The sequence below is a fragment of the Ixodes scapularis genome, unplaced genomic scaffold, assembly GCF_016920785.2.
Source record: "Ixodes scapularis isolate PalLabHiFi unplaced genomic scaffold, ASM1692078v2 PGA_scaffold3__209_contigs__length_174095766, whole genome shotgun sequence".
Taxonomy (NCBI): Eukaryota; Metazoa; Arthropoda; class Arachnida; order Ixodida; family Ixodidae; genus Ixodes; species Ixodes scapularis.
In genome coordinates this window covers 150,167,321-150,192,706 of record NW_024609868.1, presented here as the reverse complement: position 1 = coordinate 150,192,706, position 25,386 = coordinate 150,167,321, and the positions used below count along the sequence as shown (strand labels likewise).

Here is a 25,386-nt window from a genome sequence, read left to right as displayed (position 1 = left end):
TAAGCTACGTCGCGAAAGCAATGTAATGTAAGTTTGGACAAGCATTTTTCTCTGAACATCTGTGTAATAGGCAAACTTGTGAACGATTTTGTGCTGTCATGTTTCGTATCTTCAGTGACAGTATCCCTTAGATTTGGGCTTCTAACTAGTCGAGGTAAGAGTGGTGTGTGGCAGTGATAACATTCAGATAATTCTGTATGTGACAGTTGGAGAAGAACTGTACATTTAAGTTCATGCATTTGTCTGCCAACATGTTTCTGATTGTAGTTTTACTATCATACAAAAAGAAGACCATTCGTTCTTGAGTCTATGCCAAGAGTATTCTATAGCTTGTCTTCTTCTCAAGACTTTGACACAGAATGATGCGGAGAAGCGGACTTGTTGAACTCGGGTATGCATTTTAGGAAAATGAGTTTGTTCAACAAGTATCGGAAGTGACTTAATGTTTGCAGGGACGTAATATTGGCGAACTTCGCGACTTCAATAATATTAAAAAGAATAGATCCTGTAGACATGTTTCCCTATGATAACGAATATGTAGAACTCCAATTTGCGAAATTTCATGCCCACTAACTATTCCTAAGTGCCACAGTTCACCAAATTTGCAAAATATCGAGCCCACGAAAATGCAGTCATTTACAGTAGAGCAAATGAAGTGTGAGGCAGAAACATGCAACAGGTAAATACACCACATGCTATTTAGTGTGAGAGGTAGAATATTAATTCGGACCGACAATGCTTGCACTAATGAAAATAATGTATGTATCCTTTCTCCAAGTGTAACAAAATTAACCATAGGGAAGAAGCTTGGCCATGGAAGAAGCTTCTACATACTCTTTAATAATTACAGCAGTGTGCTGGAATTCCATGTCATTGATGTGACAAACTTCTGTCGCTGTCTTCTGCAGGTGTGTGACTACAAGGCAGGGATCATCTACATAGACCCAAGCATGCCTGGTGGGGCCCATGACAGCTACGTGTGGAAGCGGTCGTCCCTTCGAAGGGCAATGGAAAGCAGCCTCCTCCAGCCTGATGAATTCCTGCTGGGTAGGAAATTAAACTAACATTTCACAACTGTACTTGACAATGGGGTGAATGGTGAGGCCACTGCACTGTTTCTCATCGGTGTCTTCTGTCTTACGCAATAATTCCCGCAACAACCACCAAGGACGCATGTGGACAAATGGTGACCAAACTGTACTTTGCACATCAGTACGACTCTTCATGTTTCTAATTATCGAAGTGAATGAGCTATTGCAAAAAACAAACAAACAATCTAATCGATTGTTTTCCTAATTTTTACAAGACTTACTAAAAAATAAACTTATTTTTTTCTTATAAAATGGGATTTGCACTGGTACATGACCCCATGCAGGAAAAACATAATAACATTCCAAGTGGCTGTGCAGATAACATAATCGTGTCGAAAAGGTCAGTAATTTATGATTTGCTATGAGTCTTCTACAAATCACCGCTGTCAGCTCCTTACAGGCCCGGTGAGAAGGACATTCAGTAAGTTATGGGCCATAGAATTGAGGTAAAGACTTTACTTGATATTGCAAAATAATTTGCTTTGCACTTTGCACGCAGGGTAGACTTGCGCTGCGTCGCCGAGGTACTCAACCACTGACATGGGCAACTATAAATGTAATCGTTAATTATAGTCTGAGTCACTACCGGTTGGCAAACAGTAAACAAACTCTTTAGGTCCTTAATTGGTCCACCCTGTGTTTGCGAAAGGAACTCAATGAGCTATCTTTGAGAAAACGGTCACTTGTAATATGTCCGAATCATTTCCCACTTTTGGTGAAATAACATACATAGAACAAATAAGGAAATAGTATACACAGGCGAGACCAACCCGATAGATGGAGCAAGTTAGTTAATGGAAAATGTGGAATACAAAGCCTGTGACAAGGACGAGTACACGGGGGTGACTAAGATGCTAATAAGTTGTAGTTAAACTGGGAAAAAAGTGAAGCAATTAGACTTAAAGAAGAAATAAAAGCGTATCGTTGCGCCTATGCACAGCTAACATAAAATACTCTTTACGCTTCAGGTGCATGCCTGACATTTTTGTAATAAAACTTTTGCTTGATAGTGAGCTTAATTTTGCTTGAGCGAACGAATCATCGGGGGAAAATATTTCATGGTCACCGGCCCTTTTTTCTACTTACTGATGTACCTTTCAATCAACTGCTTTGACTTTTTTGAGCCCCTATCGCCTTAATCATCTCAAGAGTGTTAATCCGTATCGTCCGTCCTGTCAAAGACGTTACGGGTCTCTCGAACTCTCTCCCGAAGCCATTTTTCACGGTTTTCTTAGACATTTCAAGGGCATGCGAGAGATAAATACTTGCTTAAAGGCAGAGCTGATCAACTAATGGTCATTTCATATCCCAAGAGAAGCTACGTCAAGACCCAGTGTGAAGTACAGCAGACTGTGAAGCCTTGTTCATCACGGTGACTGGCGCACCGCGATGGCTTGGACAACGGCATCTACACTAGCCGCCGAAGTGAGTGAGAAATACGCCTACCTGATGTCTTTACGGGACACGAGGACTCTTGACTGGGGTCTCACAGCGGACCTGAGATTTATACTGCCAGTTTGTCTCGGATACCTCTTCGTGGTAAGAATAGCAGGCCCAAAATCGATGATGGACCGAAAGCCCTACCAATTGAAGACCGCTATCATGGTGTACAATCTGTTCCAGGTGATTGCAAACGCGTTCTTCTTCGTGCAGTCATGCGTCTCATGTACGTTGGTGGAAACTACAATGTGTTTTGCCAAGGGACTGACTACTCGCTTGGTGAAAACGCAATGAGCCTTCTGGAAATAACCTCGTGGTATATTTTTGTGCGGATCGTCGACTTCATGGACACTTTCTTCTTTGTCGCCACCAAAAAGTTTTCACATATCACGCACTTGCACGTCATTCACCATTTTCTGGTTGTGCTCAACGGTTGGGTGTACTTCAAATTTGGAGGTGGTGGTCACCTGGTCATGGTGTTGTGTTGGAACACTCTCGTCCACGTCGTGATGTACGGCTACTACTTCCTCTCCGCGTTTGGATCTAGAATTCAAAAGTACCTGTGGTGGAAGAGGTACCTCACGAGACTGCAGATCTTCCAGATCCTCTTCCTCACCCTGCATGGCTGCATTCCTCTTGTGTACGAATGTGTATACCCCAAATCACTTATATTGCTTGCTCTTCCAGAATCCCTAGTTGTTCTTGCGCTCTTCATCAACTTCTACATTAAGTCGCATACCAAAACTGGAAAACCTCACCTTTGCATTTCCCAAATACAAAAAGATGAATAGAGGACAAGTCAGTTGAGCATATTGATCGTTTGTTCATATTCGCGACTGGGAGCCGATTGCATAAAAAGGTACTGCAATGAAACTCTGCAAAAGGATATACATGTGAACGGGGAAGATTGTGTCGAACTCTGGGCAGTTATACAGAGTGATGCAATGTCCTTCAATGAGGCCATGACTTCCCTAGCAATTCATGCTTAGAGCGGCAACACGGGCGTCTCACAAAAGCTTTTCAAGAAAACACTATTTTCTAAAGTTCTAACTTGTTGGAAGAACTTTTTATGAACTTTTAATTAACTCTAAAATTACACGGCCTGGAGTCTAAAGGAAGCATTCTTATTTGGGTTAGTGTTCAGTGCAGTCCTAACATTGTGGTCACGGTGTGAAGTCTAAAGAGTACGGAATTACGATTCAGCCTGCTGTTCTGTTTTGTGACGTCTGGTGTTCTCGCCAGTCCATTCGTTGTTCTCGTGTATTTAAGTATGTGTACGCGATGCTGATAGACAGTGCGCATTTTGTAACGTTTATGCTCTCTATTGAGAAAGCGCGATCGTTTGCTTGTTGTCCTGGACTGCTCTCCGCAGACGCCCTTACTGGGCAAACCTTGCGGTCGTAACTGGCCGGACGTTCTTCCACGAAACCCGAGCAATCCAGTTTGAAGCATGACACTATGCCAAAAGTAGAGTGAGCTGTATTTACAGGTGGAATCCTGCTTGAGACGAGTCACAACTTTGAGCAGGGGCTAGTCGCGCGCAACTGAAGTCTGTCTCGATGCGGTTATTAGATCGAAAGCGAAACACTAACCGCTCATTCACACTGACAGCGGATCCGCGTTCGCAAAGCGGTTGCGAACGCGGTTGCATAAAGATCCAGTACAATTGCACGCGCACTCGATGATATCAAGTGCGCGTGCGGTTGTACTGAATCATTATACAACCGCGTTCGCAACCGCTTTGCGAACGCGGATCCGCTTCCAGTGTGAATGAGCGGTAAGTGTAGATTGCTCTCGAATAACGTACCAGTCCAAACATATCTAAGTGTTATTAGGAGTCATTTCCATGGCAAGAGTTTAAAAAATATAAAAAGTCAGAAAAACCTTGGACCTCAAGTCCGTCTTATAAGCGTATAAAAGAGCGCAATAAATTATATGATAAGTTCGTCAAGACAAGAGATATCTCAACATTACAGAAATTTAGGAAAGTGAGGAACAAGCTCAACGCTGATATCAAGAAAGCTAAAGCTCAATACTACAAAAATAAGTTTAATGCAATATATAACAATCCGCGGAAAGTCTGGCAAGCCTTAAATGAACTTGCTTCTAGGCCTGGTACACATGCTCCAAAAGAACTTACAATCGAGCGGGTTACTTACTCGGCTCAGTCTCTTGTAGATAAATTTAATTCCCACTTTCTAGAATCCGGTTCTTCTACTATGCCCCAGCGAGAACGCCTACATGTGAGTCTTGTGTTGGATACCCTTTACATAACTCAGTATTTCTGGCACCTAACACTGAACTAGAAATAACTACTATCATTCAATCCTGAGGGAATAGCGGTGCCTGTGGAGAAGCTGGGCTATGTTCTAAGCCAATCAAAGCAGTTTCCTTTTTCATATCTACTCCGCTTTCGCATATCTGCAACCTTATTTTAAGTACCGGTATCTTTCCAGAAGAAATGAAAATAGCGAAAGTCTGTGTGATCCATAAAGGTGGTCCCCAGAATAATATGAACTATAAACCAATATCAGTACTTCCGGTCTTTTCTAAAGTAGTGGAACGCGTTATTTACAAACGTTTAAGTGATTTCTGTAATAAACATAATATTATTACAAACAACCAGTATGGTTTCCAAAAAGGTAAATCAACTGAAATGGCACTGCTGAATATCAAAAACAAAATCACAGACAATATTGAAAATCAGTGCTATACTCTGTGTGTTTTTTTTTAGATTTCAGGAAGGCCTTTAATTCTATAAAACACGACATCTACTCCGAAAGCTACCGCTGTATGGAATAAGAGGCAGTGTGCAAAACTTGATAAGCAGTTACATGACCTCACGTTTTCAATATACCGTCCTCAATTATAAATGCCGCGCGCGCAGCTGGCCACGCAGGCAGTGCGCGCGTGGCCTAACGGTTATCGCGCTTGCTTCCCACGCTGAAAGCCAGGGTTCGATTCCTGGCCGCGGAGACGCATTTTTGTTGACACTGTAATGTAAGGTTCTGGTGAATTCGAGAACCGTCTTGCTGATTCGAGGTTACAATGTTCCACGCGCCGAACCTTCTACGCCGAACGATCCAGAAACCCACGAGGGTACATAAGGGATTCCGCAAGACGAGCGGAGTCAGTCTCGCCCCAGCGCTCGATTCTGCTGACACGCCGACTTCGACACCCGCGACGCTCTGCTTTCTTCTGTTTCCTTCTTTATTTTTGGCGCAAGTTCGCCACATTAAACGTTTATTTATTTCTGTTTATTTCTTGTTTATTGGTCACGACTCACCACCCGTGACATTCTGGTGGAGGTGCGGGGTACCGCATGTCCGTGCAGCGCTGCCCTCCGAGTTCCCGCAGTACAAGTCCGAATCCAAGCTCCCGAGGACCCAACGAAGACCAGATCGAGACTCGATCAAGTCGCCGCACCCAAGGGCTAAACCCGGAATACGGACTTCTACCACCCAGGACCAGGCAGCCGACGATGGCCAACCAGTCGCAGACCCCCGCCGCTCCTGCCGTCGTCTACCTACCCGTCGCTCCTCGGACACCGGCTCCGTTCCACGGCGAACTCCACGAAGACGTTGAAGATTGGATCGACCAATTCGAACGCGTCGCCCGCCACAATAGTTGGACCAACGAGCAACGGCTGCAAAACGTGTATTTCTCGCTCGAGGGGACTGCCAGAAGCTGGTACGAAAATCACGAGTCTTCATTGACATCCTGGGACGTTTTCAAGAGCCAGCTGAAGGCTACATTTGTCAACCAGCACCGCCGAGAGAGAGCCGAAGACTTACTGCGTACCAGGACTCAAGGCCCCAACGAGAGCATCAGCGGCTTCGTGGAGGATGTTCTCCGCCTAAGTGCCCGCGCCGATCCTCAGGCTACCGAGGAGAAGAAGCTACACCACCTGATGAGGGGTGTGAAAAGCGAGATTTTCGGCGGTCTCATCCGGAATCCCCCAACAACAGTCGACGAGTTCATCACGGAGGCGACAAATATGGAACGGGCCTTGCTAGCCCGCGCAAGACACTACCAAAGACACCCTGGCGTAACTACTCTAGCGACATCTGGATCCGACCTGGGCACCACCCTCCCCGGCATCCGTGACCTTATCCGTGAAGCCGTCCAGGAGGAGTTGAAGAAGTTGCTACCTGCTGCCACAAGCCTGGCTACGCCCTCAGTCGCCGAGATTGTCCGGGAAGAACTTCAGCAGGCGCTGCAGCCAGAAGTTCTCGCCAGCGCCGCTCCTGAACCACCGAAGCTGAGCTACGCCGCAGCTACCCGACGACCACCGCCCCCTGCTCACCCGTATACGGCGCCACCTCGACGTGAACCCCTAGCGCCGCAGTATTCACGACGCCATGAAAATCGGGCGTACGTCCGCCCAGAACAAGCTGCTCCACGAGGACCGACGTGTGGAGGACGGCCGATCGACGCCCGTTGTGCTACCACTGCGGGGAGGCCGACCATATCTACCGTCGTTGTCCCTACCGGCAAATGGGCCTGCGTGGGTTCCACCCGAACGACCCACGCCCGAGGTACGGCGAACGCCCTCACGACATCGAGGAGTACCTCCGACGTTCGCCCTCCCCAGTGTCGTCTCTCCGCCGTGAAGCCCGCTCCCCATCGCCACGACGTTCAGCCTCCCCAGCGCCACGATCCCGCCGAGAGAGCCTGTCTCCCCTGCGTCGTCGGAAAAACTGAGTGCGGCAACGCCTGGAGGTGACGTTGCCGAAAACGACGGAAGCAAACAGCCTTCAAGAACGCCGGAGCGCCCCCACTCTCTCGACGCCCCGCATTGCACCGACGCGCCTGCAACGGTGTCCAACAACCTAAACGTTGTTATCGATGACCAAAACGCATCGGCACTCGTTGACACCGGGGCAGACTACTCAGTATTGAGTGGGAGGCTCTCTCGCCACCTTCGAAAAGTCACGACGCCGTGGGATGGACCGCAGATACGAACCGCCGGAGGACACCTCATCACGCCTGTCGGAAGATGCACCGCTCGCGTCGAAATTCACGGCGAGACGTGTCCTGTGAAATTCGTCATTCTACAAGACTGTTCCAGAGACGTCATTCTCGGAATGGACTTTCTCTGCGAGTATGGCGCCGTCATCGACCTCGGAACAAACCGGCTGACGCTACGAAAACCTGCTCCACCAGCGGAGGAACCCCAAGCGACGTCACCCACGGTCCGAGTCCTCGCAAACCACGTAAACCTACCACCGCGGTCGAGTGTTATCGTACTTGTCGGGATCGATGAAGCTTCCTGTGGCGAAGTTCTTCTCGAGGGAAGCCTCCAATTGCTCCTGGGAAGATGCATAGGCGTCGCAAGGGGAGTAGCTGAACTTCAGGATGGGCGGACTGTGGCCCTCGTGACGAACTTCCGAAACGAAACGCAACACCTCACGAAAGGTGCAGCCGTGGGCCAAGTCGAGAAACTACGAAACCACGCCGAAATCACCGCGATTACTGACGAATCCTCGCCGCCCCAGCAAGACAGTACGTCGCCAGCGCAGCTCGACATTGACCCTAAGCTTCCGGACCCTAAACGGCGTCAGCTGGTTAACCTCCTCGCCGAATACCGCGACTGCTTTGCGACGTCGTCAAAGGTGCGCCAGACCGCGGTTGCCAAGCACCGCATCGTTACCGAGGACGACGCGCGCCCTGTGCATCGATCGCCGTACAGAGTCTCTGCTAAGGAAAGGGAGGTGATCCATCAGCAAGTTCAAGAGATGCTGAACGACGACATAATTCAACCTTCAAGCAGTCCATGGGCCTCTCCAGTCGTGCTGGTTAAGAAAAAGGACGGAACTCTTCGGTTCTGCGTGGACTACCGGCAGCTTAACACGGTTACGAAGAAAGACGTCTACCCACTCCCCCGCATCGACGACACTCTAGACCGGCTGCGCCACTCTCGATACTTTTCATCGATGGACCTGAAGAGCGGCTACTGGCAAATCGAGGTCGACGAACGGGACCGAGAGAAGACAGCCTTCGTCACGCCGGATGGACTGTACGAGTTCAAGGTCATGCCCTTCGGACTATGCACGGCGCCAGCAACTTTCCAGCGTGTCATGGACACCGTACTGGCAGGGCTGAAGTGGCAGAGTTGTCTCGTCTACCTTGACGACGTCGTAGTATTTTCAGCCGACTTCGACGAGCACTTGAGACGACACCGAGCTGTTCTTCAAGCCATTCAAACCGCCGGACTCACACTCAAGCCGTCAAAGTGCCGGTTCGCCTATGACGAACTGAAGTTCCTTGGCCACGTGGTTAGTAACGAAGGCGTCCGCCCAGACCCCGAGAAGACTCGCGCCGTCGCGGCATTTCCAGCGCCGACAGATAAGAAGGCCGTGCGAAGATTCCTTGGACTTTGTGCCTATTATCGACGCTTCGTTCGGGATTTCGCAAGGATTTCCGCACCACTTACGAATCTCACGAAAGACGCCGAAAAGTTCGAATGGGCCGAGGAGCAACAGCAGGCATTCGACGAACTGAAACGACGACTCCAGACTCCTCCTGTGCTTGGACATTTCGACCAGGATGCGGAAACAGAAATTCACACGGACGCAAGTAACGTGGGACTGGGCGCAGTACTAGTCCAAGTGCAAGAAGGCATCGAGCGAATCATCGCCTACGCAAGTCGGACATTGTCCAAGGCGGAGAACAATTACTCCACGACTGAGAAAGAATGCCTTGCGGTCGTCTGGGCAATAACGAAGTTTCGTCCGTACTTGTACGGGAGCCCGTTCCGTGTAGTCACGGACCACCACTCGCTCTGCTGGCTTGCGAACCTGAAGGACCCGTCAGGACGCCTCGCTCGATGGAGTCTTCGACTACAAGAGTTCAACATGACAGTGGTCTATAAGTCAGGCCGCAAGCACAGCGACGCCGACTGCCAGTCCAGAGCCCCCGTCGAAACCCCTTCCGGCTGCAGCGACGACAATGACGACGAGTGCTTCCTAGGAGCAGTGAACACCGACGATATGGCACGACGTCAACGGGACGATCCTGAGCTGCGCGCATTAATCTAGCACCTGGAAGGGGGCAGGAGTACCGTGCCACGTGTCTTCTCACGAGTACTGCCGACCTTCGCCATCCGACAAGGTGTACTCTACAAAGAGAACTTCGGCGACAACAACACACCGTGGTTGCTGGTAATCCCAAGTGACCTTCGAGAGGAGATCTTCCAAGCCTGCCACGACGACCCGACATCCGGACAGCTTGGTTACACCCGGACACTGGCCCGTATTCGTGAAAAGTATTACTGGCCGAAGCTCCCCAAGACCGTCCACCTATACACACGATCATGCCACGAGTGCCAGCGACGCAAGAAACCGCCGACGAGGCCGGCCGGACTTCTGCAGCCCATTTCTCCTCCAACTACACCCTTCCAGCAGATCGGAATGGATCTACTTGGTCCTTTTCCGCCTTCGACATCGGGGAACCGTTGGATCATCGTCGCCACAGATTATCTCACGTGGTACGCCGAAACGAAAGCTCTTCCTTCGGGGACTGCTGTGGAAGTTGCCAAGTTTTTCATTGAGTCCATCGTCCTCCGGCACGGCGCTCCAGAAGTTCTGATTACAGATCGCGGATCATCGTTTATGGCACAACTGACCCAAGAAATCTTCCGACTCAGTCACACCAGCCATCGTCGTACAACTGCGTACCACCCGCAGACCAACGGGCTGACGGAGCGACTCAACAAGACAATCGCCGATATGATCTCTATGTACGTAGAGCGCAAGACGTGGGACGAGGTGCTGCCCTACGTCACGTTCGCCTACAATACGGCGGTTCAAGAGACCACTGGATTCACCCCTTTCCAGCTGGTACATGGTCGGAAGGTAACGACCATGCTGGACGCCATGCTGCCCCATGAGCCATCTGACAACGAGAGCGACGACGCCCAGGCGGTTGCTCAACGCGCCGAAGAAGTTCGCCAGCTCGCCCGATACCTGATTCAAGACCAGCAACGCGTCGACGCCGGCCGCTACAACCTTCGTCGCAGGGACGTCCACTTCCAGCCCGGAGATAGGGTGTGGGTATGGACGCCCATCCGTCGCCGCGGCCTCAGTGAGAAATTGCTGAAACGATACTTTGGACCCTACAAAGTGCTTCGTCGACTCGGGGATCTGAACTACGAAGTGATGCCCGACGGAACACGGACTTCGTCACGCCGCCCTCCACGTCCGGAAGTCGTCCACGTCGTGCGACTGAAGCCTGTGGACCTTATGTGTTCCAAATGACTCTTTAGTTTTCCGTTATTTTTATTTGTTTTGTTTTCGGATTGCATCGGGACGATGCACTTTTTAAAGGGGGGAGTAATGCCGCGCGCGCAGCTGGCCAAGCAGGCAGTGCGCGCGTGGCCTAACGGTTATCGCGCTTGCTTCCCACGCTGAAAGCCAGGGCTCGATTCCTGGCCGCGGAGACGCATTTTTGTTGACACTGTAATGTAAGGTTCTGGTGAATTCGAGAACCGTCTTGCTGATTCGAGGTTACAATGTTCCACGCGCCGAACCTTCTACGCCGAACGATCCAGAAACCCACGAGGGTACATAAGGGATTCCGCAAGACGAGCGGAGTCAGTCTCGCCCCAGCGCTCGATTCTGCTGACACGCCGACTTCGACGTCCGCGACGCTCTGCTTTCTTCTGCTTCCTTCTTTATTTTTGGCACAAGTTCGCCACATTAAACGTTTATTTATTTCTGTTTATTTCTTGTTTATTGGTCACGACTCACCACCCGTGACAATATGCGCTCTCCTTTAGCAAAAATTCGTTACGGTGTGCCGCAGGGGTCAATTCTCGGGCCATTACTTTTCCTTCTTTACATTAATGATATAGTAAGCATCCTACAAACACCTAACATAATTTTATATGCAGATGATAGGAATGTATTCTTTACTGGTAGCTGTTTGGATAGCATAGAAAGACAAACAAATAATTGGCTGGAGCAACTTCATTTATGATTAGGCTCAAACCAGTTAGAGCTGAATACGGCAATGACTAAGTACATTATTTTTTTGAGCAAACAATAAGCCCATAACTAGCGAAATTAGTATATCTTTTAAAAACTCGAGTATTGAACGCGTGGAATCATTTAAATTTTTGGTGTTCGTTTTCACGAAAATCTATACTGGACTTGTCAAGTGAACAAACTCCGAAGGGATATTTCTAGATCAATTGGTTTAATTTGTAAGCTAAAATACGTTCTTCCAGCCTGGTTAAAAAAAAAACTGTATATATCACTGATTCACTTGAGGCTACATTACTGTTTATTGGTCTGGGGGACGACTACAGCACGTAATATTAAGCAATTATTGACATTGCAAAAACGCGCAGTTAGGTCAATTGATAATTTACATTGGACTGAACCGACTTCCCCTAGCTTTATTAAACATGAAATATTAACTTTAGACAATCTTTTTTGCCTAAAGGCCGCAATTTCAGTTCATACTCAAATGAACACGAATCCCGCAAGTTGTAATTTGTTTGCTTTATCCAAGCAAACAAATTACAACTTGAGACACCAGCAGTTTTCAAAACCTAGAATAAGAACTAATTACGGTACACAAAAAATATCCTAACAGATAACCGATCTTCTTAACAGAAATTATTGTGTATTCGAATTAGCCCAGACAATAGCGTCCATGTTTCTTTTCAAGAAATACCTTACGGTATACTTCAATGTGCCTAGTGTGTATTCCTAGTATAGTTCACATGAAAATAGATTGTAAATTTTTTGTGTCTCATATTTTTATCTTCTCGGATATTGTTTTATTTTTGATTTATGCTGTTTTTGATTCATCTCCTGTGCCCTGCTGCTGAGTGCTGTAACGCGGGTTGGGACCTAGTCAGGTGATTCGTTTTCGCCTTTTGTCCCAACCTCCCTGACAATTGTGTCAAAAAATAAATAAACAACAAACAAACAAACAAATCTTACCGATCATACGTTCTCACCCTGGGTATCATCTTTTGTAATATATGTTAGATGCAAACTTCAAAAACTCAATTGATTCCCAGGATAGTATCTTTGAACCGAATAATGTGCGCTGCAATTACGAACGCCTGTACGTCGTATTGTGAAATTCAAGCATTGTAATCTCCCTTGGTGATATAGTCGTGAGTTAATTAGAGCATAAGGCCAACCATAAAAATAGTGTACGAGTCATCTGTCAGAAAATGTCGGCTTCAGATAGTGCGTCCGTCAATGTCGCTTGAGATGACGACGTACTCTTCAATGCCTCCCTCGTTTTTCTTTCCTCGTCGTTTTGCGCTTTTATATATGCATACCAGCATGTTTTATAAGTTTCTTCACTTATAACGTCTGACTATTTGAAATAATGTGGCTCATTCGAACCATGGGTACGCAGCTTCTCGTCATCACTTGCATATTTTAATACCTTCTTCAACTTAGCAAATTTGAGAGAACCCTTTGAATCTAGGCTATGACTATGTCAATGGAGGTCAAAAGTGATTTTTCTTTTCGTGATGTGCTGAAGCAGTCTAAGAAAGCACACCCTTCGTCAATGAGCACCTAACACGACAAAGTAAACAAGTTCTGGGGGCAGCTATCGCTAAAAATAAAGAGGTCAGGTGGAAGTACGTCTGGACTACGGGTGGGAAAGTGTTTGCGCGTAAGGATGATGGCTTGAATGTTTTGAAGATTGTGTGTACGGCTGATTTGGAAAGAATGACGTAGACTTCGAGCTTTTGCACTCGTCATTTGATACTGGTTATTCACCTTGATGTATGCTGAGTCATGTAAATACTTTAATAGTGAGCAATTCAATGATAGATACAGAAATTACAAGCCATGTTTTTCTGCAATTCATGTAAATACCAGAAGTATAAGGAAGAAACAAGACGACCATGATTTCTTTTTTGATTCCCTCTGTTTGCGCTTTGATGCCTTGTTGTTAACGGAAGCATGGTTGCGAGAAGACGAGATACCGCCAAGTTTTGCGAATTACAACTGCGTAAATTTCAACCGAGATAAAAAAACGAGGAGGTGGAATTTTTATATACCTAGAGTCTTCTATTTATTTTACTGTTGTGGACGAATAATCTGTAATCAATGCAAATATTGAGTGTCTAGTTGTTCGCATGGAAACAATGTTTGTTGTTGCTGCATATGAACCATCCACATGAAACAAATCTGTGTTTCTTGATTTCTTTGACAACTTGCTTAATTTTCTATGTTTAACGAAGCACTCTTTTATGGTTATGGGTGATATAAACATCGACAGACTTACAAATGAGTCTCACGCGGCCGATTTATATGACCTCATTCTGTCCTACGGATGTTCAAACGTGATATCGCTACCAACCAGAATAACAAGTGAGAGTGCCACATCAATAGACGTTTGCATAACAAACATTAACCAAACTGAATAGTACCCGGGAATTTGCACACAGGACATTAGTGGTCACCTGCCCATTCTCTGCCTAAGCCGCCGTACAAAAAAAGGCAAAAAATTGACCCATTTAATTACTGCTACCGAAAAATAAACGAAACAACACTTAGCATATTTCATGAACTCGTTAAGAGTTTTGATTGGACAGACGTTTACATAGAAGAAAGCGCGGACACTGCTTATAGCAAGTTTTTAAGTGAATTTAAGAAGTTATATGAGTGTGCATTCCCTATAGTACAGGGAAAAAAGTCAAAACCCAAACTCCTTAAGCTATGGGTGGATAACGACCTAAACAAGAGAATTAGAATGAAAAGTAACATTTACCATTGTTTCGCGAGGTTGAGCGATAAAACGCTGGTGAGTGAATTGAAAAAAAATATCACAAATAAGCTTAGTTTCGACCTTAAAAGGGCAAAATCTGAATACTTTTTGAGCAAGTTTGATAGTATTTACAATAATCCGAAGAAACAGTGGGAAATGGTGAATAGCTTAACAAATAAAGACTATGTCCGGTCTGGTGTGGATAACATAACTATAAACGGTAGAAATACAGGTGGCGAGGAACTTGCAAATGCCCTGAATGAGCATTTTATAAACGTTGGTGCTCCACGAGAAAGGGAAACTGACGGCAAAATCAGTTCCACAACTAGAACTACAAATATCTGAAGCTCTATAATGCTCGAGCCTACTTCCCCATGCGAAGTTAGTAATTTGATAAAAAATATAAAGACAAGTGTAGCGGCTGGGGCTGACGAAATAAAACCCATGCCAGTTAAAATGGTGTCAAACATAATAAGCCCAGTCCTGGCACATATAAACAACATGTTGCGAACAGGAGTGTATCCAGACGAACTGAAAGTCGCAAGGGTTAGTGCGGTGCATAAAGGGGGAAACAAAAATGACCTTGAAAAATACCGACCAATATCTGTTTTCCCAATATTCTCAAAAATATTTGAAAGCCTGATAAACGTTTGACCGCAATTTTTTTTTTTAAATACAATGTAATCACAAGGTCCCAATATAGTTTTCGAAGGGACAAATCGACTGAACTTGCTCTTACGAATATAAAAGACATAATTATAACTAGGGCTCCGTGTTTTCGGATAAAACCGAAAAACTCTAAAAACACCCGCCGGAAAAATTTTTTTTGTCAATTCGGATTTATCCGATAAACTCCGGATTTTTATGTGCCCATGCCATTCCCCCCCCCCCCCCCCTCCTTTTGCCACAACAAAAAAAAGTTTTTTTTCTTGTTTTTTTTTTTTTACAATTTGAGCAGCGCAGGATTAATGGTCCTGGGAAAAAAATACACCATAATTATCTTTGAAGCCTCGGACCGTTGTCAAAAGGGGGTCTTACGGCTTGTCTCGTCAAGGTTGGTTCAGGGAAACAGGTCATCGTACCATGCGTGTCACGACAAAAGCCACTCTTTTGGCTTCCTATTTGGGCCATGGGATTTGGGTTTTAAAGAAAGGAGAGGGTATGTTTCTGGGAGTAACAGTGAAAATTATGGACCAGAGAGATTTTATAAAATAGGGAACAGGGGCAGTTGAAACTTCTCTATTACATCCTTAACCACTCCACCTCGCGCGGCCGCGGGATAGATTGATGGGATGACTACGCGCTTCCTTGCGGCTACCTCCGGCAGTTTATTGATTTTAGGGTATTGACGTTTATTGAAGCCACACTTGTGTGCGACTTTTGTCGTGGGACAAATGAGTATTGCCAATGACACCAACGCCAAATTCAACTGAAGAAATCTTAATTGATACAAGCGCGTTTTATTTTTTGTCTGGCATACGTTTACATCCGGTTAGTATTTATTATTTTCATTAGGAAACACTGCAAAATTAATCTCCGAATTTCGGAGAATCGGGGAGTCACAAAAATAAACTCCGATAAACACCGAATTTTCGGTAAAAAATAAACTCCGAAAAACACTCTCCGAATTTCACGAAAAATAAACTCCGAAAACACGGAGCCCTAATTATAACCAACATCAAAAATAAACTACATACACTCGGGTTACTTCTAGATTTGAGCAAGGTCTTTGATTCGATACAACACAATATTTTACTTTCAAAACTTCAGACTTGTGGTGTGCGTGGCGTAGCGTCTGACCTAATCAAGTCCTACCTCCGAAATCGTAAACAGTTTGTACATGCCAATAACGCCGCTTCTCAGCAAGTATAAATAAAATATGGAGTGCCCCAGGGCTCCATACTGGGCCATCTACGTTTTCTCATGTATATAATTAATATAACAGACATCACAATTTCCCCACATTCGGTGATGTACGCTGACGATACCAATGTTTTCTTCTGCAGCAGTATCAAAAGCGTCCTTAGGCCAATGATTATCTTCAAACACTTCCAGACTGGCTGGAAACAAACACGCTGAAACTAAATGTGGACAAAACAAAGCACATTATATTTGGACCTATCAATAAGCACGACGATAGTGTAATACATCTGATATATAATAGCACTCCCATATCTCAGGTTATAGAACAAAAGTTTCTTGGCGTCTGGTTTCATGAAACACTTACTTGGAACACTCACGTGAACAAATTAAAAAGGGGACCTATCGAGAACACTAGGCTGTATATATAAAATAGCAAATTTATTATCAAAGTGGATAATCAAAAACTTATATTACTCTTTGTTTTACTCAAAACTTTGTTACGAAATTATGGCATGGGAGACAACAACTTCCACAAATTATAGCAAAATAATTATTTTCCAGAAAAAGGTTTTGCGCAATTTCGAATACTATCAAGAAAATGTTCATGATTTTTATAGCAATCTATATTTTCCAAAAAATAACATGCTTAAAGCAAACCAGATTTATTACTTTAAACTTATGCAGACAATATACAAAGAAAAACTCTATCAAATGGATGAAGTGCCATCGCAACCCTATCTTCTCAGAAACGCCAAACACAAGACTCCTAAGGTCAGGACAAATTATGGAAAACAAAAACTAAATTATCAGGTTCCTACATTACTAAACATTTTTGAAGGGCGTACTGGTTTTACAGTATCATTTAATAAATACAAAAGTAACGTCAGACACACCATTGTACACAGCGATATATATTACACGCAGCAGAAATTGTTTGTTTTTGCGCCTACCAGTGTTGCAATGACGAATGTGTTTGTTACATGGCTGTAACCTTTTGTGTACGTATCTTTTGTGATTTGTTTTTTGCTCCTTTGATCATTTTGTGATTATACGTCATTGATTACGAATCAATGTCGTACAAATGATAGTCATCTTTGTGCGGCATTATCTAGCTGGGTTTAGAATTTTAAAACGTTTTGTGAATTGTTTTCTATTCATTTTGCTCCTTTAATCATTTTTTGCTGCTATGATCATTTTGTGATTATACGTCAGTGATTACGAATGAATATAGTATGAATGATAGTCATCTTTGTGTGGCATTATCTAGCTAGGTTTAGAATTTCGAAACGTGTTGTGAATGGTTTTCTTATTTCCTGTAAGATTGTATTCATCTGCGGACACATTAATCCTTGTTTATAGTTATAAAATAATTTCTACGATTTTGTGTAACCAGTGTGCATGTTTGTAGCTATGTAGATGTATGCATTTCTGTTTACTTTCTTTACATATATGGCAACTAATGCAAGTTGTGCTGTAATGAACTGTGGGGTAGAGGCCCAGTCAGACAGAAATGCCTTTTGTCTCTACCTCCCTACCGGGCCTGGCCCGTGAGAAACCAAAAAAACTTAAAAAAAACATGCCTTTTGTCTGCGGATTATCAATCCGAGTATGTCACTCCAAGATTCGCCATATTCTGCTGGATGATGTGTTAAAACTGGTAAGTGAATACCTTGTCACTAATCAACGTTAGCGGAAGTTGGATATTGATAAAAAAAGAGTATATGCAACAGACGAAATATAATTCCACCATTTGTACGGATTATAAATAAAATAAAGTGAGTTTATACTAACAACCTTGGCAGTGGGCGATGCAGACGTACACCCGTAAGCGATATGAAGGTGAACAGCCCTCTTTTTGTTTTTGACGCTCCTGCAATTTTTGGAACAAGCTCTGTTCTAGAAGAGGGATAGAACGCAAAGTTTAGATCCCAAGCCACGTACCATTTGAGACGCTGAGAGTTAATTAAGCTTTAGGGAGCCGTAAAACAGGGAAGAAACCAGGTAAGGTGTTCACCTTCATATTGCCGGCGGGTGTACCAGATATACCGATTGCAGGTAGAACACGCCTGCTTCGCAAGTGCTAATATTAAAAAATCCAAGTTTCGCTAGTAGTGTTAAATGTGCTACTCTGCTACTCGAGAATCCACAGTTAGAAGAAAAGCTACAGAAAATTATCAAGTAAATATTGCCAGTGTAATAGTACAGAAACAGAACAGAGCAAAACACATTCGTGACTTCGGTTCCAGAACTTGCGACAACTCAGACATCAAAGACATCGTATAGCGTGCTTTCTAAAATTTGTTTTTTTCTCCGAAATATTTAGGCCGGATTTCTTACAGGTACAGTGACGTGATTGCTGCGCCAATTACGCCAAACTGCACCAAGGGGTTAACCCTGCTCCACCCTGTCACATTTTGCCAAAATATGGGTAATCTGCGCCAAGCCTGCGCCGAAAAACCAACTTCGGTCGCCTTTCAACACCGATACTAAACTGAGTAACGTTACTGAGCATGCATGTGTTATGTGGCGCAAGCCGGCGCCCAACATAAAGTACCCTGCATCAGTTGTCCATCCGGTCTGGCATGGTTTCCCCGCCATTTTGCGTTTCGCACTCTCGTCGTCTCGTGGGTCTCGTCTCGCGTCTTTTTCAAATATTTTCAAAGATAGACGCGGGTGTGTGCGGACGCTCTGACGCTAGCGTGCCGGGTACCAGCCATGCCTTCATGCTGTGAGACGAAACCACGTTTTTACGCGGCGGGAGCTACTTTGTGAGCTAAAGCACTCGCTCCTGAAAGCAATGGCCCTGGGAAAACAATATTTGGTCTCTGCCTTCCAGTCACCGTTGTCGCGCGACGCCGGGTGCTGCCGTCCCCACGTCGCTGCAGAAATAGCGCTTTCTAAAATGAAGCTAAGTATACCGCCGCATGTTCATCAACATTCCTGTCCTTGTCTAAATCATGTTTAGTTCAAAAATTCCTCTTTTACTCAAAGACCGCTCTGTCGAAGTATTGATTACCTAGGTTTCTATCGGTGGGTTTTCGTTCGAGGGAGACCCCGGTACGTGAAAAATCTACCGCGAAAGAAAGTTGGCGAAGAGAAGTGAGCTAAAACAAACAAGGCAATGTCTGCACGCTGAACCCGCAGTCGTTACACAAAGGGCTCCAAGAACGTTTTGACCCTGGCTCACGATGTCTTGCATCAATGCGCTCAGGTTTTTTTTTTTTTTTTTTTTGTGTGTGTGTGTTTGTGTTTAGCTTGTACCTTGTTTGCCGGCCTGGCAAGAAAGCGCCGTTGGACTTTTTTTTTTTTTTGTCGAATGTTCGACAGTTACGTTTTGCATACAATTTCGACAGAAAAGCCGTTGCCTCCGCTCGCGCGGCAAAACACGCGCAATTGCAAGCCTGCCGAAGTTGCCCTCATGTGCATGCGAACATGATCACCCGACAGCCGCACCAGCTGGGACGCTTGCAATCCATTGTTTTAAGTTTGCTTACTTTTTACGGAATTCTGGCACGTCGGGAATCAGTAAAATGGTGGCAAGCGGTTTTTCGGAATTGCTCGGCAACGCCTCATCACGGTACACTTGTGGGACGTCTCAGCAGTAAAAACACGAGCTGCGAGCTCCGTCACAACACGTCATATTAGAACAGAACACAGCACAAAGTGCCCTTCGTTCGTACAGCACTTAAAACAAACTTTTTTTTAAAGTTTCGTAAGAATATTTTTGTTTCAAAAGCGACTTTTTCTGCTCCGAATCACTGTCTTGACTACTCCAAAAGCCACTTTTGCTGCTCCAAAACACTGTTTTGGTTGCTCCAAAGGCCACATTTTCTGCTTTAAAACACTCTTTTGGCTGCTCCAAAAGGTGATCCAAAATGGCTTAGGCCAATCACATCACTGTAGTAATGACACAAGCCTTCCGGTGATGACAAGATAAAAAATGTCAAGGTTAAGTAAAAAATGTGTATGTTCAGATAAGGACAGGCATTAGGTTTGGGTATAGGGCTATATTTTGTTTTCAGCTAAACTTTTATAAGAGGTAGAAAAACAAGTCCAGACGACGAAATGTACTTTAGTTTTGCAAAACATGTCAGTGTATTCCTGGAAGTCATGTATGAGAAAAGGTTGAGAAACGATTTTTCCAGTGGCGCGTAGACGCAACTTTGAGGTCCACAGGAATAAATAATACAACTTTCTAGAACGTAAATACAGTTATCTACGAAGCACACCAAGGGACAAATTTGAAGCCTTTAAATTTTGTTTTATTTTATTTTATATTTCAAGTAAAATAACATGACAAACTTGGCCTCTTCGACAACTGTTCCATAATTAGGCATTTTTCGGGAATTTTTCAACGCAACTTAGAATTCAGTTTTTAAGCTGAAACGTTTTTTTACAAAGTACTCCTCGTTCACGTGCATCAAAAAGGTTAACGCTTAACTATTTCAACCATTTTTTGCATCTCTCCCGGAATTTTTTTTTTTTTTAAATATTAAGGAAGTATAAAACGTGCAATTGCGCGGCCGTAAAAATAATGTTAAGCCTCGACTTTCTTTCAGTCTTTTCTCGGTGAATTCGTGACACACGCACACAGCAGCAGCAGCGCCAAGAGTTCCTTTTTGAATTCTAACTCAAGTCTTCAAATCTTAGATTCTGCTCTACGTGGCCCCGTGCAATCGTGCTGCCTGTCGACACCGATATAACCAACCTGCTTGTGGCGCTGACAACATCGTCGATACCAGTCTTCGATAGGCCAGCTGCTTCACCCCGTCCTTGAAGAGCAGCTATTAGACCCGAGAAGTTCGCGTGGCGCCCCCTTACGGCAAACCGGGGTGACGTCACGGCGAGAGAATTTTTCCCCGACCCGCGCCGCTCGCCTTCTGGAGGCTGGGACGACGCTAGCTGTCGGCGCGCTCGTTTCTATTTAATTTGTTTTTAGTGTTTTTTGTAAAAAGTGTAAATTTTTATATGTGCCTTTATTGAGGTATGGCCTGTAGCTACAGGCGAAACTTCAACCAACATTTTAAGCATGGTCGACAGGGCAGGCAACGCATGAATCGGAGTGGTATATGAAAATAAAGAAATATGGCCACAATTGCAGGAGCATCACTATAGATTTACATCTCGCACAACAAATGCTTCTGATGGTCTGAATGAATTGGCAGGTTATGTATACTATTTTTTTATCTCTGGTTTTAAACAAGATCGCCGAAGCAGAAATCTGCATGCTGCTCGAGCAACATGCTAAATACAGTCTGGGTCACGGCGAGAGAATCACAAGTCAGACAGCCCAAGTGCAGGGGCAAAGTAAAAAAAAAACAAAAAAAAAACAAGGAACATTTTATTATATACATTGCTCGCATTTGACCTTTGCTGGATTCGGATATTGTTTCAAAGGACTACACGGGTGGTGTCTGTGGAGTTGTTTATATCAACCCTCAAGTAATCTATAACAAACGTAAGCGAAAGTGTCTAGCTCGTTATTAGTCCCTTAAGCCCTAAAAGTGAGATTTTACTTAAATAGAATTGTACTAAAGCTAAAATACCAGAAGCCTTTCTCACGCAGACTGTCGCCCTTCACAGGTTCCACATTTTCTGCTACTAGTGCTGCATCTACCACTGGACACTCGAATGCTTCCTTTTACTCCTGTTTTCCTCTGTTGTCAGAGAGTCCAGCTGTAGGAAGGTTGGAGGCTGAAGAATCTTTTGGAGACCTGCTGCAGTGTCTCTTTTAATTGGAAATGACAATTCAGACTAAACGGTGTATTTTCCGAATGCCCAAGGCTGGAATAAAAATGGCCGGAAGAAGTATAAACATTCCTAATTATGGCACTATTGCTGTGCATATTTTGGATAATTCAATGCATATCATACAGGAAACTGGGGGCAACTCGGCCGTCTTTGCTGCTACCATACAAACTAATTTCCAGTAATTGTGCATCTTGTAAAAAATATGCCTGCATACGTGTATAAGCTATATAATTAATTCACGAAGAAGCTACATTTATGTAAAACAACCTTGTTCCACGAGCACTTCAAAGATAATCAGACACAGGGTCTTTAAAACATCTGGGAACCAGCGCATGCAGAGCGGCAGCGCAAAGTCGGGGTCGCGAGCTAATTTGCCGACCACCCAAAGGCTCATGATATCAATGCCCCTTCAAATGCCTTGAAAGCGGAATGTAATATCGTTCTAAATCATGAACGTGCAAGGAACAGAATTCCAGCGCCTGAAACACTTGAGCCACCGCTTCACCGATCCTTCGCAAAACTGCCTTGTGCCGTGTAAACGGACGGGGAGGTTCATCGGCGGAATTGCCTCCACCGATAGCTTTCGGGATTTGCAACCCAATTTTAAAGGCAAAAGGGACGAGCAGGCTTATAAAATGTACGGAAGCACGTCAATATCGGCCTAACTCAACGTCCTGTACACCGGGTAAACGAAGTCCAGCTCCTCGAAGAGCTTGCGGCACACAGCACCAAACCACGAAACCGGTGCTGGGAAGCGAGCCGATGCGAGATCGCGGAGCGGAGTCCTCCCCCTGACGTCACGGTACGCCTCACCTAATCAGGGCGCGGCGACCGCAGCGACGCTTGTGTTCGCTCTCGGGGCTAATACTATAGTCCGTTGCAACTGAAGAACGAAGGGTAAGACGGGCCGGGGAGGAGGAAGAAGACGTAACCAAATACTTTACTAGGAGGAATACAGGACACTCCGCTCATTTGCATTAGACGGAGCGATGGCCGCGCCGATTCCTCCCCTGGTGGCGCGGGATAATTTGGGTGCGTCCCTCTCCCTATTTTCTCTCCCCTCCTCTCCCATTTTTTCCTCCCGCCAGAACACATGACCGATATGCGTCACCGACGATGCCAAACACGGGCGGGCGAACACGCGGTCGCCGGGCTAGGCGTGTTGATAAGCCGGGCGCGACGACTATCAGTGGCTACCGTTGCGCGACCTGTCACCGCATGTTGATGCCAGCGTCCTTCTCTACGGATGACATGTTACAGTGTCCTTTTGTAGTGCACCAAGTGTGACGCGTTCGCCGCTGTAAACTATCCGTGTAAATGGCAGGAGGGACAGTGTGCTCCGTTCTCCACTGCGAAAACCGGACCTTGCAGGGCATAAACCTGTCATTCTTTCGGTTCCCTCCAGATCAAATCACATAAGTAAACAACTTCAGCTTCGCGTTACTCATGCTGACCTACCTCATTCAAATTGTGTGTGTAAAACATATATATGGTCCGTGTTTGTTGAATGCTGAGATGTATATATTTGTACAGAGCCTTGTAGTCTGTGTAAACAGAGATCTGTGTTTGTTGAATGCAAAGCTGTACATATTTGTTCAATGTGCAATAAATATTGTTTCTCAACAAAAAAAATTGTTGAATGAAATTTGTGAGTGGAATCTGAGTTCGCGCCTTCAATTATCATTGTAGAAATACTAAAATAATCCAAACCAACTTTGTTCAAGGCCAGCATGGTCTATTACGAATAATGATGACTATCCACGAAGTAATAAAAAAATATTCCCAACTTTCTGAATATTTTTTTTTGTGTTGCCTTGGGCTGCTGCAAAGCACCATCTATTCGCACTTTGAAGATAGCGAGAAATTGATCACTCGATTAAATCGTCTCATATCTAATACACAGAACCCCGCTCCTGATATCAGAATTTTGCGCCAGCCAGACATTACCGAGATCAGCACTTTGGAAAATTCCCGACATACCGAGCTCGCGAAAATAGGGTCGTTTACTCAAAGTGCCACCTCGGGCGCCTTAGCGATAATCATAGTAGCAAATATTTTGCTGTGAAGTATATGACAATACATTGCTGTGACTGCTAAACGTGCGCCTCGTCTCGACATAGTTCCTTAGTATAAGTTGCTCTGTACAGCTTTGAAGTGCGATTACGACTAACCACATTTATTAGAACACCTTTCAATACCGCCCGTACAAATTTCGGTACTCGCTGATGGAGCTACATGCATGCGGTTTATATAACACAACGTAGACATGGAGCTCATACTACGTATACGCGACCTTTAAATGAGTGACTAATGAAATGTCCGGTGGTTTTTAAATTCAACAGACAACCTACGCCGCTGCGACCGAAGAGCGTGCACACACTGAAAGAAGTTCGGCCTCCGAGATCCCGAAGCGCGCGCGCGAAGGCGCGCTTTGGGATCTCGAACTCCGGAGGCCGTGTTCGACCGGTAGTAAAATATCCCGCACCGAGAGACGGCGCTACTCACCCTCCGATCCTAAAGGGGAAATCCGCAAAGCCATGACACATCCACCCATTCAAAGCGCGCAAAACCTGTCGTCTCCGAGGCCATTGTATTCGCGGGGAGTGTCCTGTATTCCCCCTCGTAAAGTATTTGACGTAACCCCGGAGAAGAGAGAGGGAAACCTCCTTCTCTCTTTAGCGTTCCGTCTGCTTCCTCCTCTCCGGCCCGTCTTACCCTCGCCCTTCGTTCTTGAGTTGCAACGGACTATAGACCTTTTCCACAAGGGCGCCGCCATCTTGAATTGACGTCACTTCCAGTATGGGCGAAAACGTAACTTTGCCGTTGCCACGCCAATAGAAGACATTTAGGATATAAGCCTAACCGTCACACATTCTCCTTTTGGCTCGCCTCTATTTTTTTACTTGTTACAGGTTGAAACGTTTTACTTTTTTTTCGTCGCCCATACTGGAAGTGACGACAATTCAAGATGGCGGCGCCCTTGTGGAAAAGGTCTATAGAAGAAATCCCGGCAAGTAATATACTAGGTATGGCCTGTAGCTACAGGCCACACACAGCGGCAGAAGCGTCTTGAGTTACTTTTTGGCATCTAAATCAAGTCTTCAAATCCTGCAGGTTAGTGCTAGATAATATTAGAATATACGCATATTGATGCTGCTGCTGCATAAAAAGCAATGGAATAAAAATAAATCAAGAAATGCTTGAATGGGACACGTTCATAACAGCTGTTTGCTGCAACTAGGTCGGTAGGGAATATCTTCTTTTAAGCACCTAGGTGAACGCGAAACGACTCGCACTCATAAAAATATACGAACTCAACGAGTACAGCCCTAGTAAAAAAAATCATTTGTATGAGAAATTTCTTGTGTCCAATAAACACATATGAATCATACAAGATATATAAGAACATATAAGAACATATAAGAACCATATAAGAAATATATGAGAACCATATAAGAATTATATAAGATATATAAGAACCATATAAGAAACT

The 25,386-nt window shown here is 45.0% G+C and overlaps 1 pseudogene; it reads left to right on the top strand.

Moving 5' to 3' along the window:
* Positions 1-2,480: 2,480 nt before the first annotated feature.
* On the top strand, positions 2,481-3,322 carry LOC120847653 (annotated as a pseudogene).
* Positions 3,323-25,386: the final 22,064 nt, after the last annotated feature.